Source organism: Pan paniscus, chromosome 1 (genome assembly GCF_029289425.2).
Source record: "Pan paniscus chromosome 1, NHGRI_mPanPan1-v2.0_pri, whole genome shotgun sequence".
Lineage (NCBI taxonomy): Eukaryota > Metazoa > Chordata > Mammalia > Primates > Hominidae > Pan > Pan paniscus.
Window position 1 is genome coordinate 102,403,154 of NC_073249.2, and position 27,802 is coordinate 102,430,955.

The 27,802-nt window shown below is 39.5% G+C and overlaps 1 pseudogene; it reads right to left on the bottom strand.

The window, feature by feature from the left end:
* Positions 1-1,549: 1,549 nt before the first annotated feature.
* On the bottom strand, positions 1,550-27,689 carry LOC100976301 (prostaglandin reductase 1-like; annotated as a pseudogene).
* Between the last annotated feature and the right edge of the window lie 113 nt (positions 27,690-27,802).

The following is a 27,802-nucleotide window of genomic DNA, read 5'->3' on the forward strand; positions in this document are numbered from 1 at the left end:
AATACCTAGGAATCCAACTTACAAGTGACGTGAACGACCTCCTCAAGGAGAACTACAAACCACTGCTCAAGGAAATAAAAGAGGATACAAACAAATGGAAGAACATTCCATGCTCATGGGTAGGAAGAATCAATATCGTGAAAATGGCCATACTGCCCAAGGCAATTTACAGATTCAATGCCATCCCCATCAAGCTACCAATGACTTTCTTCACAGAATTGGAAAAAACTACTTTAAAGTTCATATGGAACCAAAAAAGAGCCCGCATCGCCAAGTCAATCCTAAGCCAAAAGAACAAAGCTGGAGGCATCACACTACCTGACTTCAAACTATACTACAAGGCTACAGTAACCAAAACAGCATGGTACTGGTACCAAAACAGAGATATAGACCAATGGAACAGAACAGAGCCCTCAGAAATAACGCCGCATATCTACAACTATCTGATCTTTGACAAACCTGAGAAAAACAAGCAATGGGGAAAGGATTCCCTATTTAATAAATGGTGCTGGGAAAACTGGCTAGCCATATGTAGAAAGCTGAAACTGGATCCCTTCCTTACACCTTATGCAAAAATCAATTCAAGATGGATTAAAGACTTAAATGTTAGACCTAACACCATAAAAACCCTAGAAGAAAACCTAGGCTTTACCATTCAGGACGTAGGCATGGGCAAGGACTTCATGTCTAAAACACCAAAAGCAATGGCAACAAAAGACAAAATTGACAAATGGGATCTAATTAAACTAAAGAGCTTCTGCACAGCTAAAGAAACTACCATCAGAGTGAACAGGCAACCTACAAAATGGGAGAAAATTTTCACAACCTACTCATCTGACAAAGGGCTAATATCCAGAATCTACAATGAACTCAAACAAATTTACTAGAAAAAAACAAACAACCCCATTGAAAAGTGGGCGAAGGACATGAACAGACACTTCTCAAAAGAAGACGTTTATGCAGCGAAAAAACACATGAAAAAATGCTCACCATCACTGGCCATCAGAGAAATGCAAATCAAAACCACTATGAGATACCATCTCACACCAGTTAGAATGGCAATCATTAAAAAGTCAGGAAACAACAGGTGCTGGAGAGGATGTGGAGAAATAGGAACACTTTTACACTGTTGGTGGGACTGTAAACTAGTTCAACCATTGTGGAAGTCAGTGTGGCGATTCCTCAGGGATCTAGAACTAGAAATACCATTTGACCCAGCCATCCCATTACTGGGTATATACCCAAATGACTATAAATCATGCTGCTATAGAGACACATGCACATGTATGTTTATTGCGGCACTATTCACAATAGCAAAGACTTGGAACCAACCCAAATGTCCAACAATGATAGACTGGATTAAGAAAATGTGGCACATATACACCATGGAATACTATGCAGCCATAAAAAATGATGAGTTCATGTCCTTTGTAGGGACATGAATGAAATTGGAAATCATCATTCTCAGTAAACTACCGCAAGAATAAAAAACCAAACACTGCATATTCTCACTCATAGGTGGGAATTGAACAATGAGAACACATGGACACAGGAAGGGGAACATCACACTCTGGGGACTGTTGTGGGGTGGGGGGGGGGAGGGATAGCTTTAGGAGATATACCTAATGCTAGATGACGAGTTAGTGGGTGCAGCGCACCAGCATGGCACATGTATACATATGTATCTAACCTGCACATTGTGCACATGTACCCTAAAACTTAAAGTATAATAATAATAAAAAAAAAATTTCTTTCATTTAATAGGTTGTCTTTTCACTTTCTGATAGTGTCTGCTACACAAAAGTGCTTATTTTCTTTTTAAGTTTTTAATTGTGTGGGTGCATAGCAGCTATGTATATTGATGGGGTACGTGAGATACTTTGATACAGGCATGCAAGGTGTAATAATCACATTAGGATAAATAAAGTATCCATCACCTCAAAAAAAAAAAAAAAAAACCCAGCTCCTGGATTCATTGATTTTTTTGGAGGGTTTTTCGTGTTTCTGTCTCCTTCATTTGTGCTCTGATGTTATTTATTTATTGTATTCTCCTAGTTTTAAAACTAATTTGCTCTTGTTTCTCTAGCTCTTTTTATGATGAAGTTAGGTTGTCAATTTGAGATTGCTAGCTTTCTGATATGGGCATTTAGTGCTATAAATCTCCCTCTTAACAGTGCTGTAGCTGTGTTCTAGAGATTCCGGTACATTGTCTCTTTGTTCTCATCGGTTTCAAAGAACTTCTAGATTTCTACCTTAATTTTGTTATATACCCAGGAGTCATTCAGGAGAAGGTTGTTCAAGTTGCATGTAATTTTGTGGTTTTGAGTGAATTTCTTAATCCTGAGTTCTAATTAGATTGTACTATATTCTAAGATAATTTTGTTATGATTTCAGTTCTTTTCCATTTGCTGAGGGAGTGTTTTACTTCTAATTATGTGGTCTGTTTTAGAGTAAGTGCTATGTGGTGCTGAGAAGAATGTATATTCTGTTGATTTGAGGTGGAGAGTTCTGTAGACGTCTATTAGGTTCACTTGATCCAGAGCTGAGTTCAAGTCCTGAATATCCTTGTTAATTTTCTGTCACATTGATCTGTCTAATATCGGCAGTGGAGTGTTAAAGTCTCCCACTATTATTATGTGAGAGTCTAAGTCTCTTTGTAGGTCTCTAAGAACTTGTTTTATGAATCTGGGTGCTCCTGTATTGGGTTCATGTATATTTAGGACAGTTAGCTTTTCTTGTTGAATTGATCCCTTTACCATTATGTAGTGCCCTTCTTTGTCTTTCTTTTTTTTTTTAATTTTTATTTTATTTCACATTCTGGGATGCACGTGCAGAATGTGTAGGTTTGTTTCATAGGTAAACGTACACCATGGTGGTTTGCTGCACCTATCAACCCATTACCTAGGTATTAAGCCCCACAGCATTAGCTATTTATTCTGATGCTCTCCTTCCTCCCACCCCCTATAGGCCCCAGTATATGTTGTTCCCTTCCCCGTGTCCATGTTTTTTCATTGTACAGCTTTCACTTATGAGTGAGAACATGCAGTGTTTGATAAACTTTCAAACTCCAAAGCCATTATTTTCTACCACAACTCAGAAGAAGCTGTAGTGAACAGTGAGGTGGCTGGTTGTTGTTGGCTCTGAAATTTTCATCCTCCATCACTAATTACATACCAGTTAAATGTATTTTATTAGGTAGGTCAAACCCGTTACTAGTACTATTTCTTAGACATTTAATGTAGTACACATTTTTGCTAAATGGTGAAAAACAAATTAATCACCTAAATGGCATTCAGATTCCATGTGTCATTTTTTTTCACACTTTCACTATTGTTTTCCCCAAATTATCTCCTTTCAGCATTCCCATAAATGCAGCTGGCATGTTTTCATATCCTTCAATGATATATTCCTGGTACTGGATTTGACCCTCTGAGACCCATTTCAGCAAGTCCTTTAGAGCTTTTTGGTGGGCATCTCCTGGCCAGCAGGTCACAATGAACCCTTCCATGTGAAGCTCCTGATAGATCTAACAATCTCTGGGATTGGGCCTGGGGGAAGTGGGCTGGTACCACCACACCCGGCTAATTTTTGTATTTTTGGTAGAGACGGGGGTTTCACCATGTTGGCCAGGCTGGTCTCAAACTCCTGACCTCAGGCGATCCACCTGCCTCATTCTCCCAAAGTACTGGGATTACAGGTGTTATATGTAGATATGTATATGTTATATATAGAGATAGCTCCACATGTGGCAATTCTTCCAAATTTCTTCATCTGGGAGATAACAGTGTTTGAAAACCATCCACTTACATTATCAAAATAACAATTGTAACCATCAGGAGAGGCTTTCTTCAAAGTTTCTTCAAAGACTCTACTGTCTTGTAGTTAAAGACATCAGATCCAAGCTTTTTAAGGCAGGCAGTCTTTTCGTCAGACCCTACTGCTCCAACCACTTTGCAGCCCTTGAGCTTTGTAATCTGCCCCAAAACAGAGCCCACAGCTCCAGCTGCTGCATTAACCATCACTGTTTCTCCACCCTTCACACCACAGATGTCAAGTAGGCCAAAGTAGGCAGTGAGGCCTGTCATGCTAACTGTCCCCAGAGCCAGAGACAGTGGTACTGTGTCAGGCCATTCTGTTGGCAGCTTTTCCAGATCTTTTCCATCAGCAATGGAGTGTGCTGTCCAGCCTGAAGGAGCCAGTACAATAGTTCTGTTGGTAAGGCTGCGTTTTTACTTTCCACAAATCTGGCCACTTGCTGCCCCATCATTGTATCACCTTCCTTCAGTCTTTTGGCTGCCACTCTCATGTAAGGGTCCCTAGTGAGGAACAAAGCTTCAAGCAGGACCTCTCTATTTTTTAAGGGTGGGAGCTCAGCTGTCTTCAACTCAAAGTCACTATTAGTAGGATTGCCAACAAAGTGCTTCTTCTGGGTCCATCTCAGCATGAATCATCCTGAAGCTCAGGAGCCCAAGGATTCCACTGTCTGCGGTTGGTGGCTGGGACTGCCTTCTTTGTCTTTTCTGATCTTTGTTGGTTTAAAGTCTGTTTTGTCAGAGACTAGTATTGCAACCCCTCCTTTTTTTATTTTTTATTTTTATTTTCTGCTTTCCATTTGGTTAGTAAATTTCCCCCCATCCTTTTATTTTGTGCCAATGTGTGTCTTTGCATGTGAGATGGGTCTCCTAAATACAGCACACTGATCAATGGGTCTTGACTCCTTATCGAATTTGCCAGTCTTTGTCTTTTAATTGGAGCATTTAGCCCATTTGCATTTAAGGTTTTTTTTGTTTGTTTTTGTTTTTTTTTTTTGGACAAGGTTTCACTCTTGTTGTCCAGGCTGGAGTGCAATGGCATGATCTCGGCTGACTGTAACCTCCGCCCCCTGGATTCAAGCGATTCTCCTGCCTAAGCCTCCTGAGTAGCTGGGATTACAGGCACCGGCCACCATACCCAGCTAATTTTTGTATTTTTAGTAGAGACGGGGCTTTCACCATGTTGGCCCAGCTGGTCTCGCACTCCTGACCTCAGGTGATCCACCTGCCTTGGCCTCCCAAAGTGCTGGGATTACAGGCATGAGCCACTGCTCCCGGCCAAGGTTAGTTTTGTTATGTGTGAATTTGATACTGTCATCATGATGCTAGCTGCTTATTTTGCACACTAGTTGATGCAGTTTCTTCATAGTGTCATTGGTATTTATATTTTGGTGTGTTTTTTGCAGTGGTTGGTACCAGTTTTTCCTTTCCATATTTAGTGTCTCCTTCAGGAGCTCCTGCAAGGCAGGCCTGGTGGTGACAAAATCCCTCAGCATTTGCTTTTCTGGAAAGGATTTTATTTCTCCTTCACTTATGAGGCTTAGTTTGGCCAGCTATGAAACTCTGGGTTGGAAATTCTTTTCTTTAAGAATGTTTGATATTGGCTCCCAATCTCTTCTGGCTTGTAGGGTTTCTGCTGAAAGGTCTGCTGTTAGTCTGATGGGCTTCCCTTTGTAGGTGACGTGACCTTTTTCTCTGGCTGGCCTTAACATTTTTTCCTTCATTTCACCTTGGTAAATCTGACAATTACGTGTCTTGGGGTTGATCTTCTCATGGAGTATCTTAGTGGTGTTCTCTGTATTTCCTGAATTTGCATGTTGGCCTGTCTTGCTAGGTTGGGGAAGTTCTCCTGGATAATATCCTGAGGTGTTTTCCAGCTTGTTTCCATTCTCCCCGTCTCCTTCAGGTACTCCAATCAATCATAGGTTTGGTCTTTTTACATAGTCCCATATTTCTTGGAGGCTTTGTGTGCTCCTTTTCATTCTTTTTTCTCTAATCTTGTCTGCATGCCTTACTTCAGCAAGGTGGTCTTCAAACTCTGATATCCTTTCTTCCGCTTGGTCGATTTGGCTATTGATTCTTGTGTATGCTTCACGAAGTTCTCATGCTGTGTTTTTCAGCTGCATCACGTCATTTATGTTCCTCTTTAAACTGGTTAATCTAGTTAGCTCCTCTAACCTTTTATAAAGGTTCTTAGCTTCTTTGCATTGGCTTAGATCATCATCCTTTAGCTCAGCAGAAGTTTTTTTATTACTCATCTTCTGAAGCCTACTTCTGTCAATTCTTCCATCTCATCCTCTGTCCAATTCTGTGCCCTTGCTAGAGAGGCGTTGTGATCATTTGAAGAAGGGGCACTTTGGCCTTTTGGGTTTTCAACATTTTTTCGTTGATTTTTTTCTTATCACCATGAGTTTGTCTAGTTTCGATCTTTGAGGCTGCTGACTCTTGGATGGGGTTTTTGTGGGAACTTTTGTTGTTGTTGATGCTGTTGTTGCTTTTCGTTTGTTTTTCTTTCAATAGTCAGGTCCCTCTTCTGTAGGGCTGCTGCAGTTTGCTGGGGTTTCACTTCAGGCCATATTCCTCTGGTTCGCTCCTATGCCTGCAGATGTCACTCAAGAAGGCTGGAGAACAGCAAAGGTAAGTGCCTGCTCCTTATTCTGGGATCTCTGACCTCAAGGGGCACCAACCTGATGCCAGTAGTATCACTCCTGTATAGGATGTCTGACAACCCCTTTTTGAGGGTCTCACCTCGTTGCGTGGCACAGGGAACAGGACCTGTTTAATGAAGCACTTTGTCCCTTGGTGGAGAGGGTGTGCTTCGCTGGGGGAAACCCACTCATCTGGGCTGCTGCAATTACTCACAACTACCAGGAGGAAAGGCTAAGTCTGCTGGTCGACAGATACTACGGCCACCCCTACCCCAAAAGCGTCAGGCCCAGGGAGATCAGGGTCCTGTCCCGGAGCCTCTGGCTGGAGTTGTTAAGAGTTCCTGCATGGGGGCCCCACCCAGGCCTGAAGAGGCAGTCTGGCCAGTCTGCCACAGCCAGTGTGTTGGGCTGTGGGAGACACCTCTTGTGACCAAGCTGTCCCACCTCATTGGCTCCAGCAGTGGAAAAGTGCAGCCTGGAGCTATAGAGATGGATGCCGCCCTTCTCCTGCCCAGGGAGCTTAGTGTGATAAGCAGTTATGAGTCCCAGTGCTGGCTGCTGCCCCTTCCCCAAGGAGCTCAAATGGTGTAGACAGCAGGCAGCTGCAGCTGTGGTGCTGGTCACCCCTCTCCCCTGTAACTTGGCAGGCTTAAGCAGATTCTAGCTGAGAGGCTGCAGAGAATCTGCACAGCTCTGAGGTTGGGACCCTAGGCCCCAGTGGCATGGGATCGCGAGTGGGATCTTCTAATCCATGGATTGCACAGTTCCATGGAAAAAGCACAGTTTCCTCAGCTGGGTAGCACTCTCACTGCCTCCCCTGGCTTGGGGAGTGGGGTTTCCCCTGCTCCGTGTGGCTCTCGGGTGTGCAGTCATACCACACTGCTCTTCCTTCCTCTCCATGGATCACACCAGCTGCCTAGTCAGTTCTGGTGAGAGATCCTGGATACCTTGGTTGGTGGTGCAGGATTCACATGCTATTATGGTTCTTTCGATGGGAGCCTCTGATCACTGCTGCTTCTAGTTGGCCATCTTGGCCCCCACCTTAGTATTCATTTCTGAGGGATAATTTCACTGGATAGAAAATTGTGGATAGACAAGGTTTTGAGTTTTGTTTTTGTTTTTGTTTTTGTTTTCAGGGGGTTGTTCTGTTATCGGTACTTAAAAGTCACTGTCCCATTGTTTTTAGCTGTAAGTAATTTCTTATAAGAAATCCATACTAATCTTTTTCCTATGTGTGTGCAATGTCTTTTTCTAGTTGTTCCGATATATGTAAAGTATCTTTTTTTAGTCAACCAGTTTTCTAGTTTTCAATAACTTGATTGTTGTATGCTTTGGAGTGGTTTGGGGTGTGTGTGTATTATGTGTCTCTTTCTTGAAGATCATTGAGATTTTTTATTCTCTGTATTTATAGCTTTCAAAAAAATTAGAAACTGTTGAGCCGTTATTTTTCTGCCCCAGTCTGTCTCATCTCTTTCTGAGACACCAAATATGTATATACCATGTGCTTTAATAGCCCCACAAGTCACCGAGACTTTATCAGTGTTCTTTTTCTCTTTGATGCATTTTGTATATATTCTGTTGCCAAGTCTCTCAGTTTAATATTTTCTTCTACAGTCTCTGACCTGCCATTAATCCTATCCAGTAAATGTTTTATCCTGGTGTTTTATATGTCACCTCTAGGAGTTCTACTGTGTCCATATTTATATCTTCCATTTATCTCATTATGTTCATGTTTATTTTGCATTTTTGAACATATGCACGTATTTATAGAATCTGTTTTAACATCCTTATCTACTAGTTCTATCATCTTTTTCATTTCTGAGTCTGTTTCTATTGTCTGAATGTTCTCCAGGTGATATGGTTTGGCTGTGTCCCTATCCACATCTCATCTTGAATTGTAACTCTTACAATTCCCACGTGTCATAGGAGGATCCTGGTGGGAAGTAATTGAATCATGGGGGTGGGTCTTTCCTGTGCTGTTCTCGTGATAGTGAATAAGTCTAACGAGATCTGATGGTTTTAAAAATGGGAGTTTCCCTGCACAAGCGCTCTTCTCTTGACTGTTACCATGTGAGATGTGTCTTTCTCACCTTCCACCATGATTATGAGGCCTCCCAAGCCAAGGGAGACTGTAAGTCCAGTAAACCTCTTTCTTTTGTAAATTGCCCAGTCTCGGGTATGTCTTTATCAGCAGTGTGAAAACGGACTAATACACCAGGTTATGGGCCTTATTTTTCTGCCCAATGTTTAACACTTTTTGTTAGAAGCTGGACATTGTAAATTATACATGGCTGGTTGCTGGATTTTTTTTTTTTTTTTTTGCATTAAAAAGAAAAAGATTGTTGGAGTTTGTTCTCTCTAGCAGTTAAATTACTTGTGTTGTTTTATTCTTTTGAAACTTGTTTTTAAGTTCTTTCAGGGTAAGTCTATAGTCTTCTTTATTCTAGGGCTAACTTGGCCCCACTTCCAAGGCATGGCCTTTCTGGGTTCTCTACTAAATGCTCTGTGTACTCAATGTGGTCTCTCTATCTTTCCAGTCTGGCTGCTCTGGGAACTATAATAATCTCTAGCTCAGTGTGATCTCTAGGAATATTTTTGTCTTCTTCCTAGCAGCTGTTTTTTTTTTTTCTCCAAGAAGCTGTTCTTGCCCAGCCTCTTGGAGGTTTACCCTACCATTCACAGATTTCCATTACATACTGGAGTGATATTAAAAATAACAGTAAGCAGTATGACACGGAACTCAACCAACCAGAAGTTTTGCTAGTTCAAATAGGACAATATAGAGACAACTATACATATATCTGGAAGTCTTCCTCTCTTTCTCCCTCCTCTTGGTTACTCTATGCCAAAATCCAAGCTCCCTTGAACTGTGGTCTCTCTTTTACTTAACAGTTTGTCATGATTTGTCTGGGTTCCCTCCTGGTGCCACAGTCCAAAAATTGTCTGTGAGAGTAAAGCTTTGGTGCCTAAGGCTCACTTTGTTTCTTTCACTTCTTTCAGGTGTTATAGTTCTGAGCTTTCCATTTTCCAATGCTTAAAACCATTTTTTTCCTTGTTGTTTGTTTGTTTTATTGGTCCAGTTTTCTAATAGTCTATAGTGGAAGCATAATTCTGGACTCAATTACTTCCTCATGGCCAGAAGCAGAAGACGCTTTACAATCTGCAAGCTATTTCACATAAAACCCACCCAACAATTTTCACCTACCTATCATTAGCTATAACCTAGTGACATGGCCACTGCTAGCAGCAAACATAGCTGGAATGTGTCATTGTTTACCTGGATACATTACACACACACACTAACAAACAGCGTCTTGTTTCATACTGAGGAAGAATAGATATCATGCTGGCAACTAGCACTTTCTGCTACAACTTTCTTTATCTTATTTTTATCCATCACAATCAAACTCCTAAACAGCTACAAAATGTTTTATGTAATATGGATGTACCATCTATTTAACAATTTTTCCTCTGTTAGTGAACATTTAACTTGTCTGAGGTTTTATTTTTTTGCCACTACAAACCATACACTCATACCTACATAGACATATATATCCATTACATACTGGAGTGATACTAAAAATAACAGTAAGCAGTATGACACGGAACTCAACCAACCAGAGGTTTTGCTAGTTCAAATAGGACAATTGTTTACCATCTGTAAACAAATGGTATGGTCATTCTGGTATTTAGTAATGAAAATCAGCTGTTAATACATCTGTGTAAGCATATCATTTACATACTTCTGCTTTTATATCTATGTGATAGAGTTCCAGAATTGGGAACACGTGGTAGAAGGGTATGTGTAGTTTAAATTTTAACAAATATTGTCAGGTGGCTTTTTTAAAAGGCTGTAATACCTCATATTTCTACCAAAAAGGTATGAAAGTAGCCTATCACTGTCAACAGTAGATTTTGTCACTCTAAATTTTGTCAGTTTAATGGTAAGAAGTGTACATTCTTACTTTAATATGCATCCTGGACTGCAAATGAAGCATAGTGACTGTTTACATATTTATTAGCCCTTTCTCCTCCCCCCTCCCTTTCTGCTCCTTTTTGCTCTCTGTTTTTTAAAGTTTATGGCTTCCTCTGGAGTCAATTACATAATCAATTTTTATAAATGTCTCATGGTATATAAAAAAGATGTATATTCTTTTTTAAGGCACGTTAAGTTGTACATATTATCTCTTAAACCAAATTTTATTGTATTGCTCAACTTCTCCAAGTTTTTCTTTATCCATTAGCTGTAGCTAATTCTAAAAGACTTCTTTTTTTTTTAAATACACTTTAAGTTCTGAGATACATGTGCAGAATGTATACATAGGTATACACGTGCCATGGTGGTTTGCTGCACCCATCAACCCGTCATCTACATTAGGTATTTCTCCTAATGCTATCCCTCCCCTAGCCCCCCACCCCCTGACAGGCCCTGGTGTATGATGTTCCCCTCCCTGTGTCCATGTGTTCTTACTGTCCAACTCCCACTTATGAGTGAGAACATGCGGTGTTGCAGTTTCTGTTCCTGTGTTAGTTTGCTGAGAATGATGGTTTCCAGCTTCATCCATGTCCCTGCAAAGGAAATGAACTCATCCGTTTTATTTTGGATGCATAGTATTCCATGGTGTATATGTGCCACATTTTTTTAATCCAGTCTATCATTGATGGGCATTTGGGTTGGTTCCAAGTCTTTGCTATTGTGAACAGTGCTGCAATAAACATACGTGTGCATGAGTCTTTATAGCAGAATAATTTATAATAATTGGGGTATATACCCAGTAATGGGGTTGCTGGATCACATGGTATTTCTGGTTCTAGATCCTTGAGGAATCGCCACACTGTCTTCCACAATGGTCGAACTAATTTACACTCTCACCAACAGTGTAAAAGCATTCCTATTTCTCCACATCCTCTCCAGCATCTGTTGTTTCCTGACTTTTTAATCATTCTAACTGGCGTGAGACAGTATCTCATTGTGGCTTTGATTTGCATTTCTCTGATGGCCAGTGATGATGAGCATTTTTTCCTGTGTCTGTTGGCTGCATAAATGTCTTCTGTTGAAAAGTGTCTGTTCATATTCTTTACCCACTTTTTCATGGGGCTGTTTTTTTCTTGTAAATTTGTTTAAGTTCTTTGTAGATTCTAGATATTAGCCCTCTGTCAGATGGATAGATTGCAAAAATTTTCTCCCACTCTGTAGGTTGCCTGTTCATTCTGATGATAGTTTCTTTTGCTGTTCAGAAGCTCGTTAGTTTAAATAGATCCCATTTGTGAATTTTGGCTTTTGTTGCCATTACTTTTGATGTTTTAGTCATGAAGTCTTTGCCCATGCCTATGTCCTGAATGGTATTGCCTAGGTTTTCTTTTATGGTTTTTATGGTTTTAGGTCTTACATTTAAGTCTTTAATCCATTTTGAGTTAATTTTCGTATGAGGTGTAAGGAAGGGGTCCAGTTTCAGTTTTCTGCATATGGCTAGCCAGTTTTCCCAACACCATTTATTAAATAGGGAAGCATTTCCCCATTGCCTGTTTTTGTCAGGTGTGTCAAAGATCAGACGGTTGTAGATGTGTGGTGTTATTTCTGAGGCCTCTCTTCTGTTCTATTGGTATATATTTGTTTTGATACTATATATTGGTATATATCTGTTTTGATACCAGTACCATGCTGTTTTGGTTACTGTAGTCTTGTAGTATAGTTTGAAGTCAGGTAGCATGATGCCTCCAGCTTTGTTCTTTTTGCTTAGGGTTGTCTTGGCTATACAGGATACAGGATAGCATTGAATCTATAAATTACTTTGAGCAGTATGGCCATTTTCATGATATTGATTCTTCCTATCCATGAGCATGGAATGTTTTTCCATTTGTTTGTGTTCTCTCTTATTTCCTTGAGCAGTGGTTTGTAGTTCTCCTTGAAGAGGTCCTTCACATATCTTGTAAGTTGTATTGCTGGGTATTTAATTCTCTTTCTAGCAAATGTGAATGGAAGTTCACTCATGATTTGGCTCTGTGTTTGTCTATTATTGATGTATAGGAATGCTTGTGATTTTTGCACATTGATTTTGTATCCTCAGACTTTGCTGAAGTGGCTTATCAGCTTAAGGAGTTCTGGGGCTGAGACGATGGGGTTTTTTCTTTTTTTTTTTTTTTTCCTTTGAGACGGAGTCTCACTCTGTCACCAGGCTGCAGTGCAGTGGCACAATCTCAGCTCACTGCAACCTCTGCTTCCTGGGTTCAAGCGATTCTCCTGCCTCAGCCTCCCGAGTAGCTGGGACTACAGGTGCGCACCACCACACCCAGCTAATGTTTGTTTTTTTAGTAGAGATAGGGTTTCACCATATTGGCCAGTATAGTCTTGATCTCTTGACCTCATGATCCACCCATCTCAGCCTCCCAAAGTGCTGGGATTACAGGCATGAGCCACTGTGCCTGGCCAACAATGGGGTTTTCTAAATACACAATCATGTCAACTGCAAACAGAGACAATTTGACTTCCTCCCTTCCGATTTGAATACCCTTTATTTTTTTTCTCTTGCCTAATTGCCCTGGCCAGAACTTCCAATACTATGTTGAATAGGAGTGGTGAGAGAGGACATCCTTGTGTTGTGCTGGTTTTCAAAAGCTGCTTCCAGCTTTTGCCCATTCAGTATCACATTTATTGGCTGTGGGTGTGTCATAAATAGATCTTATTATTTTGAGATATGTTCCGTCAATACCTAGTTGAGTGTTTTTAGCATGAAGAGGTGTTGAATTTTATCAAAGGCTTTTTTCTGCATCTATTGAGATAATCATGTGGTTTTTGTCATTGCTTCTGTTTATGTGATGGTTTATGATTATTGATTTGCATATGTTGAACCAGCCTTGCATCCTAGGGATGAAGGTGACTTGATCATAGTGGATAAGCTTTTTAATGGGCTGCTGGATTCAGTTTGCCAGTATTTTATTGAGGATTTTCGCATTGATGTTCATCAGGGTATTTCTTTTTTTTGTTGTGTCTCTACCAGGTTTTGGTATCAGCATGATGCTGGCCTCATAAAATGAGAAGGAGGAGTCCCTCTTTTTCTATTGTTTGGAATAGTTACAGAAGGAATGGTATCAGCTCCTCTTTGTACCTCTGGTAGAATTCAGCTGTGAATCCATCTGGACCTGGGCCTTTTTAGGTTGGTAGGCTGTTAATTACTGCCTCAATTTCAGAACTTGTTATTGGTCTGTTCAGGGATTCGACTTCTTCTTGGTTTAGTCTTGGGAGGGTATATAAATCCAGGCATTTATCCATTTCTTCTAGATTTTCTAGTTTATTTGCATAGAGGTGTTTATAGTATTCTCTGATGGTAGTTTGTATTTCCGTGGTATCAGTGGTGATCTCCCCTTTATCATTTTTTATTGTGTCTATTTGATTCTTCTCTTTTTTATTATCCTGGCCAGTGGTCTTATTTTGTTAATCTTTACAAAAAACCAGCTCCTGGATTCATTGATTTTTTGAAGGGTTTTTTGTGTCTCTGTCTCCTTCAGTTCTGCTCTGATCTTAGTTATTTGTCTTCTGCTAGCTTTTGAATGTGTTTGCTCTTGCTTTTCTAGTTCTTTTAATTATGATGTTAGGGTGTCAATTTTAGAACTTTCCCACGTTCTCCTGTGGGCATTTAGTGCTGTAAATTTCCCTCTAAACACTGCTGTGTCCCAGAGATTCTGTTATGTTGTGTCTTTGTTCTCACTGGTTTCAAATAACTTATTTATTTCTGCCTTAATTTCGTTATTTACCCAGTAGTCACTTAGGAACAGGTTGTTCAGTTTCCATGTAGTTGTGCAGTTTTGAGTGAGTTTCTTAATCCTGAGTTCTAATTTGATTGCACTGTGGTCTCAGAGACTGTTTGTTATGATTTCCATTCTTCTGCATTTGCTGAGGCATGTTTTACTTCCAATTATGTGGTCAATTTTAGAATAAGTGTGATATGGTGCTGAGAAGAATGTATACTCTCTTGATTTAGGGTGGAGAGTTCTGTAGATATCTATTAGGTCCACTTGGTCCAGAGATGAGTTCAAGTCTTGGATATCCTTGTTAATTTTTGTCTTGTTGATCTAATGTTGACAGTGGGGTGTTAAAGTCTCCCATTATTATTGTTTGGGAGTCTACATCTCTTTGTAGATCTCTAAGAACTTGCTTTATGAATCTAGGTGCTCCTGTATTGTATATATTTAGGATAGTTAGCTCTTCTTGTTGCATTGATCTCTTTACCATTATGTAATGCCCTTCTTTGTCTATTTTTATCCTTGTTGGTTTAAAGTCTTTTCATTTTATTTTTTTTATTATTATTATACTTTAAGTCTTAGGGTACATGTGCACAATGTGCAAGTTTCTTACATATGTATACATGTGCCATGTTGGTGTGCTGCACCCATTAACTCGTCATTTAGCATTAGGTATATCTCCTAATGCTATCCCTCCCCACTCCCCCCATCCCACAACAGTCCCCAGAGTGTGATGTTCCCCTTCCTGTGACCATGTGTTCTCATTGTTCATTTCCCACCTATGAGTGAGAATATGCTGTGTTTGTTGTTTTGTCCTTGCGATAGTTTGCTGAGAATGATGGCTTCCAGTTTCATCCATGTCCCTACAAAAGACATGAACTCATCATTTTTTATGGCTGCATAGTCTTCCATGATGTATATGTGCCACATTTCCTTAATCCAGTCTATCATTGTTGGACATTTGGGTTGGTTCCAAGTCTTTGCTGTTGTGAATAGTGCCGCAATAAACATACATGTGCATGTGTCTTTATAGCAGCATGATTTATAATCCTTTGGGTATATACCTAGTAATGAGATGGCTGGGTGAAATGGTATTTCTAGTTGTAGATTCCTGCGGAATCGCCACACTGACTTCCACAATGGTTGAACTAGTTTACAGTCCCACCAACAGTGTAAAAGTGTTCCTATTTCTCCACATCCTCTCCAGCACCTGTTGTTTCCTGACTTTTTAATGATCGCCATTCTAACTGGTGTGAGATGGTATCTCATTGTGGTTTTGATTTGCATTTCTCTGATGGCCAGTGATGATGGGCATTTTTTCATGTGTTTTTTGGCCGCATAAATGTCTTCTTTTGAGAAGTGTCTCTTCATATCCTTCACCCACTTTTTGATGGGGTTGTTTGTTTTTTTCTTGTAAATTTGCTTGAGTTCATTGTAGATTCTGGATATTAGCCCTTTGTCAGAAGAGTAGGTTGCAAAAATTTCCTCCCATTTTGTAGGTTGCCTGTTCACTCTGATGGTAGTTTCTTTTGCTGTGCAGAAGCTCTTTAGTTTAATTAGATCCCATTTGTCAATTTTGGCTTTTGTTGCCATGGCTTTTGGTGTTTTAGACATGAAGTCCTTGCCCATGCCTATGTCCTGAATGGTATTGCCTAGGTTTTATTCTAGAGTTTTCATGGTTTTAGGTCTAACATGTAAGTCTTTAATCCATCTTGAATTGATTTTTGTATAAGGTGTAAGGAAGGGATCCAGTTTCAGCTTTCTACATATGGCTAGCCAGTTTTCCCAGCACCATTTATTAAATAGGGAATCCTTTCCCCATTGCTTGTTTTTCTCAGGTTTGTCAAAGATCAGACAGTTGTAGATATACGGCGTTATTTCTGACGGCTCTGTTCTGTTCCATTGATCTATATCTCTGTTTTGGTACCAGTACCATGCTGTTTTGGTTACTGTAGCCCTGTAGTACAGTTTGAAGTCAGGTAGCGTGATGCCTCCGGCTTTGTTCTTTTGGCTTAAGATTGACTTGGCGATGCGGGCTCTTTTTTGGTTCCATGTGAACTTTAAAGTAGTTTTTCCAATTCTGTGAAGAAAGTCATTGGTAGCTTGATGGGGATGGCATTGAATCTATAAATTCCCTTGGGCAGTATGGCCATTTTCACGATATTGATTCTTCCTACCTATGAGCATGGAAGGTTCTTCCATTTCTTTGTATCCTCTTTTATTTCCTTGAGCAGTGGTTTGTATTTCTCCTTGAAGAGGTCCTTCACATCCCTTGTAAGTTGGATTCCTAGGTATTTTATTCTGTTTGAAGCAATTGTGAATGGGAGTTCACTCATGATTTGGCTGTCTGTTATTGGTGTATATGAATGCTTGTGATTTTTGTACATTGATTTTGTATCCTGAGACTTTGCTGAAGTTGCTTATCAGCTTAAGGAGATTTTGGGCTGAGACAATGGGGTTTTCTAGATATACAATCATGTCATGTGCAAACAGGGACAATTTGACTTCCTCTTTTCCTAATCGAATACCCTTTATTTCCTTCTCCGGCCTAATTGCCCTGGCCAGAACTTCCAACACTATGTTGAATGGGAGTGGTGAGAGAGGGCATCCCTGTCTTGTGCCAGTTTTCAAAGGGAATGCTTCCAGTTTTTGCCCATTCAGTATGATATTGGCTGTGGGTTTGTCATAGATAGCTCTTATTATTTTCAGATACGTCCCATCAATACCTAATTTATTGAGAGTTTTTAGCATGAAGGGTTGTTGAATTTTGTCAAAGGCCTTTTCTGCATCTATTGAGATAATCATGTGGTTTTTGTCTTTGGTTCTGTTTATATGCTGGATTACATTTATTGATTTGCGTATGTTGAACTAGCCTTGCATCCCAGGGACGAAGCCCACTTGATCATGGTGGATAAGCTTTTTGATGTGCTGCTGGATTCGTTTTGCCAGTATTTTATTGAGGATTTTTGCATCAATGTTCATCAAGGATATTGGTCTAAAATTCTCTTTTTTGGTTGTGTCTCTGCCTGGCTTTGGTATCAGGATGATGCTGGCCTCATAAAATGAGTTAGGGAGGATTCCCTCTTTTTCTATTGATTGGAATAGTTTCAGAAGGAATGGTACCAGCTCCTCCTTGTACCTCTGGTAGAATTCGGCTGTGAATCCATCTGGTCCTGGACTTAAAGTCTGTTTTATCAGAGACTAGGATTGCAAACCCTGCTTCTTTTGCTTTCCATTTGCTTGGTAAATATTCCTTCATCCCTTTATTTTGAGCCCATGTGTGTCTTTGCATATGAGATGGGTCTCCTGAATACAGCACACCGATGGGTCTTGACTCTATCCAATTTGCCCGTCTGCGTCTTTCAATTGGGGCATTTAGCCCATTTACGTTTATTGTTAATATTGTTATGTGTGAATCTGATCCTGTTGTCATGATGTTAGCTGGTTATTTTGCACATTAGTTGATGCAGTTTCTTCATAGTGTTATTGGTCTTTATATTTTGGCATGTTTTTGCAGTAGCTGGTACTGATTTTTTCCTTTCCATATTTAGTGCTTCCTTCAGGAATTCCTGTAAGGCAGGACTGGTGGTGACAAAATCCCTCAGCATTTGCTTGTCTGGAAAGGATTTTATTTCTCCTTCACTGATCAAGCTTAGTTTGTCTCGATATAAAATTCTGGGTTGAAAGTTATTTTCTTTAAGAATGTTGAATATTGGCCCCCACTCTCTTCTGGCTTGTGGGGTTTCCGCAGAGAGATCCACTGTTAAGTGTGATGGGCTTCCCTTTATGGGTAACCTGACCTTTCTCTCTGGCTGCCCTTAACATTATTTCCTTCATTTCAGTCTTGGTGAATCTCACAATTATGTGTCTTGGGGTTGCTCTTCTCAAGGACTATCTTAGTGGTGTTGTCTGTATTTCCTGAATTTGAATGTTGCCCTGTCTCACTAATTTGGGGAAGTTCTCCTGGATAATATCCTGAAGTGTGTTTTCCAACTTGGTTCCATTCTCCGTCACTTTCAGGTACACCAATCAATCGTAGGTTTGGTCTTTTCACATAGTCTCATATGTCTTGGGAGGCTTTGTTCATTCCTTTTCATTTTTTCTCTAATCTTGTTTTCACGCTTTATTTCACTAAGTTGATCTTCAATCTCTGATATCCTTTCTTCCGCTTGACCAATTTGGCTACTGATACTTGTGTATGCTTCATGAAATTCTCATGCTGTGTTTTTCAGTTTCATTGGGTCATTCATGTTCTTTTCTAAACCGGTTATTCTCGTTAGCAATTCCTATAACCTTTTATCAAGGTTTCTTAGCTTCCTTGCATTGGGTTAGAACATGCTCCTTTAGCTCAGAGAAGTGTTATTACCCACCTTCTGAAGCCTACTTCTGTCAATTCATCAAACTCATTCTCCATCCAGTTTTGTTCCCTTGCTGGTGAGGAGTTGTGATCCTTTCAAAGAGAAGAGGCATTGTGGTTTTTGGAATTTTCAGCATTTCTGCACTGGTTTTTATGTATTTATGGATTTATGTACCTTTGATATTTGATGCTGAGGACCTTTGGATGGGGTTTTTGCATGGGCATCCTTTTTGTTGATGTTGATATTATTGCTTTCTATTAGTTTTCCTTCTAACAGTCAGGCCCCTCTTCTGCAGGTCTGCTGGAGTTTGCTGGAGTTTGCTGGAGGTCCACTCCAGACCCTGTTTGCCTGGGTCTGCAGAGCCTGCAGAACAGCAAATATTGCTACCTGTTTCTTCCTCTCAAAGCTTCATCCCAGAGAGGCACAAGCCTTACTATGAATACTGCTGTAATAAACATGTGAATGCAGGTTTTCCTTTGATATATTGCTTCATTTTCCTTTGAGTAGATACCTAGTGGTGGGACTGCTAGATTAAATGGTAATTCTATTTGAGTTTTTTGAGAAATCTCCATGCTGTTTTCCATAGTGGTTGTACTAGTTTACATTCCCACCCACAGTGAATAAGAGTTCCCTTTTCTCTGCATTCTTGCCAGCATTTTTTTTTTTTTTTTGTCTTTTTAATGGTAGCCATTCTGACTAGGGTAAGATATTATCTCATTGTGGTTTTGATTTGCATTTACCTGATGATTAGTGGTGTTAAGCATTTTTCTTTTACCTCTTGGCCATTTGTATGTCTTCTTTTGAGAGTTGTCTATTATGTCCTTTGTCCACTTTTTTATTCTTTTGTTGTTAACTGTTGAGTTGTTTGAGTTCCTTGTGTATTCTGGATATTAGTCACCTGTCAAATGAATGGCTTGCAAATATTTTCTCCCATTTAATAGGTTGTCTCTTCACTCATTTATTCTGCTGTAGAGAAGCTTTTTAGTTTAATTAAGTCCCATTTTTCTGTTTTTGGTTTTGTTCCCTGTGCTTTTGAGGTCTTAAGTCATACATTCTTTGCCTAGAACAATATCCAAGAGTTTTCCCTAGATTTGCTTCTAGTATTTTTATAGTTTTGGGTCTTATATTTAAAGTCTTTGATGCACTTTGAATTTACTTGGTGTATGGTGAGAGGTAAGGGGTCCAGTTTCATTCTTCTGCATGTGGCCATCCAATTTTCCCAGCACTATTTGTTGAAGATAGTCTTTTTTCCCCAGTGTAAGATCTTGTTGGCTTTGTTGAAGATCAGCTGGCTGCAAATACATGGCTTTATTTCTGGATCCTCTATTCTGTTCCATTGGTCTATGTGTTTATTTTTATACTAATACCATGATGTTTTGGTTACTATAGCTTTGTAACATATTTTGAAGTCAGGTTATGTGATGTCTCCAGTTTTGTTCTTTTTGCTCAGGATTGCTGGAAAATTACTTTGAAACAAATTTTATATTTAGCCGAGAATTTATTCAAATGTGTGTGAATAGTAAAAAGATTCTGAGCTACACTAAGTTCCTAAAGTGGGGTGAAGGAGTGAGACATGTTAGCAAGGTAGTAAAGTGGTCCAGGCCAACATCTGCTGGTTCTATTTCTCTTATTTAAACAGTTCCTCCAAAAATGTTTTTAAAATGAATCCTTTGTGGCAAAACCGCTGAGATGTTTGGAGATGTCATTATATGTCTAGGTATGGGTTCTCACCTCTTCTACTTAGTACTCTCTGAACACTGAATTTGAAGTAGTTTATCTCTCTTTAATGAGAAATTTGTCTCCAATATTTATTCTAATAATTTTTCATCTCCATTTTAATCTTTCTGTCCTGTATAATGCTATTATCCAGATGTTGTCATGTCTGCTATCCTCCTATATATGCATTTTTTCCATTTTCCTTTTCAAATTTGTTTCTTTAACTTGACATATAAAATCGTATTTGTCATGTACAACATGATGTTCTTTATATATACATTGCAGAATGGTTAAATCTAGCTAATTAACATATGCATTATCTGATATATTTGTGATGAGAACACAACATCCATTCTAAATATTTTTCAATACATCGTTAATGTCATCTTACTGTACATTACCAAGATAATGCTGTACATTAGATGTCTTGAACTTATTTCTCCTAATTGTAAATATGTACTCATTGCCAACATCTCCCCAACTCCCCAAGCCCACTAACCACCCAACCCTCTGGTAACCACCATTCTAGTCTCTACTTCTGAGATCAACTTCTTAGATTCCACATGTGAGGGAAATCACATGGTAGTTTTCTGTGTCTGGTTCATTTTGCTAAACATACATCCTCCATGTTCATCTGTTATCACAAATTACAGGCTGAATAGTAAGTATTCCATTGTGTATACATATATTTTCTTTATTTAGCCACTGATGAACACTTAGCTTCCATATCTTAGCTATTGTGAATAATGCTGCAATGAACAAGGGAGAACAGATATCTTCAGCATACTGATTTTATTTTCTTTGGATATAGACCCAGTAGTGGGATTGCTCAATCATATGTTGTCATACAGTAGTTCAGTTTGTAATTTTTTGAGGCACTTCCATACTGTTTTCCATAATGGCTGTACTAATTTATATTCCTACTTACGGTGTGTAAGGGTTCCCTTTACTTCATATCCTTGCCAACACTTATCTTTGTTTTTTTGATAATAGCAATTCTAACAGGAGGTGATATTTCCTTGTAGTTTTGATATGTATTTCCCTTATGATTAGTGATGTTGAGCATTTTTTTCATATACCTGTTGGCCATTTATATGTCTTCTTTGAGAAATGGCTATTGAGGTCTTTGGCCCATTTAAAAAATCCAGTTGTTTGTTTCTATTGCATTATTTCAGTTCCTTATATATTTTGGATATTAATGCTTATCAAATACATACTTCGCAAACATTTTCTCCCATTTTGTAGGGTATGTCTTCACCCTGTTGATCGCTTGCTGTGCAGAAAGTTTTCAGTGTGATGTAATTCCATTTGTCTATTTTTGCTTTTGTTACTTATGCTATTTAGGTCATATCATTGCCTGGACCAATGTCATGAAGCTCTCCCCCTATGTTTTCTTCTAGAAGTTTCACAGTTTGAGGTCTTTAATCCATTTTGAATTGATTTTTTCTTATAAAAGATGAGAGAATTTAATTTCATTCTTCTACATGTGGTATCCAGTTTTCCCAGCATCATTTATTGAAGACATTGTCCTTTCCTCATTGTGTATTCTTGGTGCCTTTGTAAATAATCCATTTACTGTAAATGCATGAATTTATTTTTCATCTCTCTATTCTGTTCCATTGATCTGTCTGTTCTTATGCCAGTACCATGCTGTTTGAGTTACTACAGCTTTGTAGTACATTTTGAAGTCAGATAATGTGGTATTTCCAGCTTTGTTCTTCATGCTCAAGACTGCTTTGGTTATTCAGGATCTTCCGTGGTTCAATACAAATTTAGCATTTTTTTTCTATTTCACTTTGATAGGGATTGTACTATATATGGATTGCTTTGGGTAGTATAGACATTTTATAACAATATTTTTTCCAATCTATCAACAAAGACTTTATTGTATTTTCTTTGATTTATGAATGTTTTACAGTCTTTAGTGTAGAAATCTTTCACCTCCTTGGTTAAATTTCTTCCTAAGTATTTTATTTTTTGGTAGCTATTGCAAATGGATTTTCTTGATTTTTTAGAGTTTGCTGTTACTGCATATAAATTCTGTTGATTTTTATATCCTGCAGCTTTACTGAATTTATTAGTTCTAACAGTTTTTTTGATGGAGAGTTTAGGGTTTCTTATATAAGATCATGTCTCTGCAAACAGGGACAATTTAACTTCTTCCTTTCCAATTTCAATTACTTTTCTTTCTCTTGCTAGCACTTTCAGTACTATGTTGAATAGTAGTGGCCAATGTGAGCATGCTTGTCTTGTTCCAGATCTTAGCATAAAGGGTTTCAACTTTTCCCTATTCGGTATGATGTTAGCTATGGGTTTGTCATATATGGTCTTTATTGAGGTACAATCCTTCTACACATAATTTGTTTAGAGTTTTTATCATAAAGGAATTTTGAATTTTGTCAAATGCCTTTTCTGCATCTATTGAAATGATTATAAGGTTTTTGTCTGTCATTCTGTTAACACTGTGTATCATTTATTGACTTGTGTAAATTGAACCACCCACAAATTCCTGGGATGAATTGCACTTGATCATGATGGATGACCGTTTTCATGGGTTGTTGAATTTGGTTTGCTGAATTTTGTTGTTGTTGAAGATTTTTACATCTATGTTCATCAGGGATATTGGCCTGTAGTTCTCTTTCTTTTTTTGTTATGTCCTTGTTTGGTTTTGATATGTTTGGCTTTTGGTATCAGGATAATGCTGACCTTGTGGGATAAGTTTGGAAGTATTCCATTTTCTTAAATTTTTAGTACTAATTCTTTAAATGTTTGGTAGAATTCAGGAGTGAAGCCATCTGTTCCTGGGCTTTTCTTCCCTGGGAGGCTTTTTATTACTGGTTTAATCTCCTTGTTCTTTATTGGTCTGTTCAGATTTTTTTTTGAGACAGTGTCTTGCTATGTTGCCCAGGCTGGAGTGTTCTGGTGTGATCATAGCTCACCGCAGCCTCAAACTCCTAGGCTCAAGCAGTCCTCCCTCAGCCTTCTGAGTAGCTGGCACCACAGGTGTGGACCACCACACCCAACTAATTTTTCATTTTATTTTTAGTAGAAACAGGGTCTTACTATGTTGTCCAGGCTGGTCTCCCACTTCCAGGCTCAAGTGGTCCACCCACCTCAGCCTCCCAAAATGCTCAGATTACAGGTGTGAACCACTACAACTGGCCTCTGTTCAGATTTTTTGTTTCTTTATAATTCAATATTGGTAGATTGGATGTGTCCAAGAGTTTACCTATTTCTTCTAGGTGATCTGATTTGTTGGCATAACAGTTTCTTATGATCTTTTTTTTTTTTTTTTTTTTTTTTGAGATGGAGTTTCGCTCTGTTGCCCAGGCTGGAGTACAGTGGTGCAATCTTGGCTCACTGCAACCTCTGCCTCCCAGGTTCAAGCGATTCTTCTGTCTCAGCCTCCCAAGTAGCTGGGATTACAGGTGCCCACCTCTATTTTTCGTAGAGATGGGGTTTCAGCATGTTGGCCAAGCTGCTCTTGAACTCCTGACCTCAAGCGATCTGCCTGATTCAGCCTCCCAAAGTGCTGGGACTATAGGCATGAGCCACCACACCCAGCCTGATCCCTTATATTTCTGTAGAATCAGTTGCAATGTCTCCTTCGTCTCTGATTTGGAGTCTATTTTTTTCTTAGTCCAGCTAAAGATTTATCTTTTCAAAAACCAACTCTTTATCTTGTTGATCTTTCATAATTTTATTTTATTTTTCGAGATGGAGTCTCGCTCTGTTGCCCAGGCTGGAGTGCAGTGGTGCAATCTCGGTTCACTGCAAGCTCCGCCTCCTGGGTTCACGCCATTCTCCTGCCTCAGCCTCCTGAGTAGCTGGGACTACAGGCGCCTGCCACCACGCCTGGCTAATTTTTTGTATTTTTAGTAGAGACGGGGTTTCACCATGTTAGTCAGGATGGTCTCAATCTCCTGACCTGGTGATCCGCCCGCCTCGGCCTCCCAAAGTGCTGGGATTGCAGGCATGAGCCACCGCACTTGGCCAATCTTTTGTAATTTTTTAAGTCTCTATTCCATTTATTTCTGCTCTGATCTTTATTATTTCCTTCCTTCTACTAATTTTGTGTTTAGTTTGTTCTTTTTTCTAGTTCCTTGAGGTATAATACAATATTACATTGCTGAAGATCTTCCTTCTTTTGTGATGTAGGCACTTACTGCTATAAACGTCCCACTAAGAACTGCTTTTGCTGTATTGCATGGGTTTTAGTGTGTGTTCATTTTCATTTGTCTCAAGAAATTCATTCCTCTTTATTTCATTCCAGCCTGAGTGAGACTCTATCTCAAAAAAAAAAAAAGTGGGAGCAGGCACGGTGGCTCATGTCTGTAATCCCAGCACTTTGGGAGGCCGAGGCGGGCGGATCACCAGGTCAGGAGATTGAGACCATCCTGACTAACATGGTGAAACCCCGTCTCTACTAAAAATACAAAAATTAGCTGGGGGTGATGGCACGCGCCTGTAGTCCCAGCTACTTGGGAGGCTGAGGCAGGACAATTGCTTGAACCTGGGAGGCAGAGGTTGCAGTGAGCCGAGATTGTGCCACTGCGCTCCAGCCTGGTGACAGAGACTCTGTCTCAAAAAAAATAAATAAATAAAAGGGGGAAACTGTTAGTCTGACACCACAAAAATGACGTTTCTTTCCATATTCTCGTTTTATATTAAGATTTAAACTATAATTAAGATTAGTTTATTATAGTCCCCAAATTGATAGCCAGTTATTTCCATACGATTTCAACTCAACAAAGATTTGAGTGTCAGCTAATGGATTTGAAATTTCTCTATAAGTATAGGCTCATATTTTCTTGACTTTTAATACATTTTTCTTTACCTTATAACAAGCCTACAACTTTTTTTTTGCCCCATAAAAACTACATTCTATTAAGTTAATTAACCCTTTAAAAATATAGCTTGAATCCGCCCTTTTTTCTCAAAGACCTCGCTGTCTAGGCAAGGGTTAAGTGAATACACTGACGAGAACAATAGGGAGCACAACAAAGTAAGTGCTATAAACCCAGCTGTCATTGGTAGCCCTGAGAGATTACATTTTAGTGGGAATGCAGAAAATGCCTTTTTCTGGGTTCTTAAAGACTAGATTTGATAGGGGATGATGGATGCTGGGAAAATAGAGGAGTAAAGCAGTCGAGGAAGAGGCACCAGCATAAGGAGACACACCAGCATGAGCCCAAGTGAGAAACTGCAGATGTCTTTTGGAAACAAGAAGGCAGATTGTGGTGAAAAGTTAAGTAATGCTAGATGAGTTTACACAGTCAGCCCTCTGTATCTGTGGCATCTACATCTATGGATTAAGCCAACTGTGGATGAAAAATATTTTTTAAAAATTACATCTGTGCTGAACATGTACAGACTGTTTTCCATGTCATTATTTTCTAAATACAGTATGACAACTATTTACATAGCATTTACATCTTACTAGGTATTATAAGTAATCCAGAGGTGATTTAAAGTATACAGGAGGATGTGAGGTTATATGCACATACTATGCCATTTTGTCTTTGGGATTTGAGCATCCCCAGATCTTGGTATCCATGGGAGGTCCTGGAGCCAATCTGCCATGGATACTGAGGGACAACTGTACTTCAGTCAGTAGACGGGAAAACAGAAAATACAGATGTAGAAATAGTTTAGGGCTCAAAAATGGCTGACTCAAGCTATATTTTTAAAGGGTTAATTAACTTAGTATAGTTTTATGGGGCAAAAAAATAAAAGAAGTTGTAGGCTTGTTATAAGAAAAATGTATTAAAAGTCAAGAAAATATGAGCCTATACTTAGAAAAATTTCCATAGACTTAAGGTCCTCATGGTCTCAATAAGTGGGATTTTTATGCTGATGGTTAGGATGCACAAAAGCTGATGTTTAGTCTACAAGAGCTCATCAGTGAATAAAATCTGGTATCATCCTCCTGGCTCCATCCTCAGAGGGGACAGCGAGATAGCATCAAAGATATGGTGTGGAAGAAAGAGAACAATCCCTTGGGGTAAATAGAATAGCCTGTCTCATTCTACTTTCCCAGAGAATGATACCTCTTTGATAGAAAGAACGAAGGGACTATAAAAGATAGGGCAGATTTCTGAATACGTAGTAGGGCAGTGTTTTTGACTCGAGTTAAGAGAGGTGCACAAGCAAATCAGGGCATTGCCACTGAGAAGTGACCCCACATTTAAGGGAGAATGTGCTACATGTGTTTTCTGATCTTCATCTGTACTGTTTATGTCCAGCTTACAAGACCAAGGTTCATGGTTCAGGGACTACATCCAGAGAAAAATCCCACGACTGGACCATGGTTGACAGAATGGGAAAAAAGAAGGCTTTCTCCCCACAAAAGACAACTGTCCCTGACAGGTCAGCGACGTTCCCTTTAGAAGCAAGTTGCCTGCTGTGATGCTTCTCTTGGATGTTCAAGAACATCCCCAGCTAGCCCTATGTGTTCTGCCCTCAGAAATGAGCACAGCTTTCCAAGAGGATCTACAGCTTTTGCATGGTGCCCAGTCGTTTTCTTTGTATTTCCTAATACTCCACCTGTTTGCACCCTGACTGCTTCTGAAAGGCACAGCAGCTTACTCGTGCATTAGGTTAGGTTTCACTACATTCTCCCTTTGTGGAGTTCTAATTTTGCTTCCAGTTGTAGGCAAGACTTAAGATACAAATCAGTAAGTTAAAGCTGGTATAATAACCTACATGTTAAGGGTGGTGGGAAGAGTAGTGGATAGGAGGCAGTTAAAATCGATGCAAGTTTTGGGAAAAAAAATTTAAGGAATGCTGAATTTTTGATGAAATAGGTCTTCAGCATGATGCTATATTAATGAAGGGTGAATATGTGAGAAGAGAGTCAGAACAGTAAAACACAGGTACCACCTTCCTTAGAAGACCATGGTCCTGGCTCTGAGTCCAATAGCCAGAGTTCCCCACATCAAAGCCCAGGACTGAGACTTCTCATGAGGCCTCCATAGCACTCTAGGTGTTGATGGCCTCAAGTCAGCAGAAATTATGCTGGGTGAGAATACTCAGCCAAGACTGAGACACACACAGGTGTGGAAAGCCACGACTTATAGTCTTCCCTCCATGACTCCTTCTCTGTTGGTTCTCGGTCTCCTACCCTCCCCAATATCATCAGTCATGCTGTGATGGGATTGCGCCCTTTTCACAATTCCCTTATTCCTTGAAGCTGAATTGGATTTGGTGGCTAGAAGAAAAAAGATCCTGTGGTTTTTCTGAAGTCACATTTGACAAACTCTAGATCAATGTATTTTTTTCCAGATCTTGATGTTGTGCAGTGCAAAAAGGAGAGGAGGTACACTATTTGTCTGGATAAAGAATCTCACTTCTCAGTGTCTCTTCCTGGGTCCTTTCTTTTTGAAGGCATGAACTGGCTGAAGGTGCTTCCTTCTCCCAGAGCCACCCTGTTTTATGACCTTTCATGTCTCCTTAATCCATACAGGCTTTCCCTCTATAAAGTAATCAGTCTGGTAGAGGAGAAGAAAACTAGATGTAAGGGAAAGAA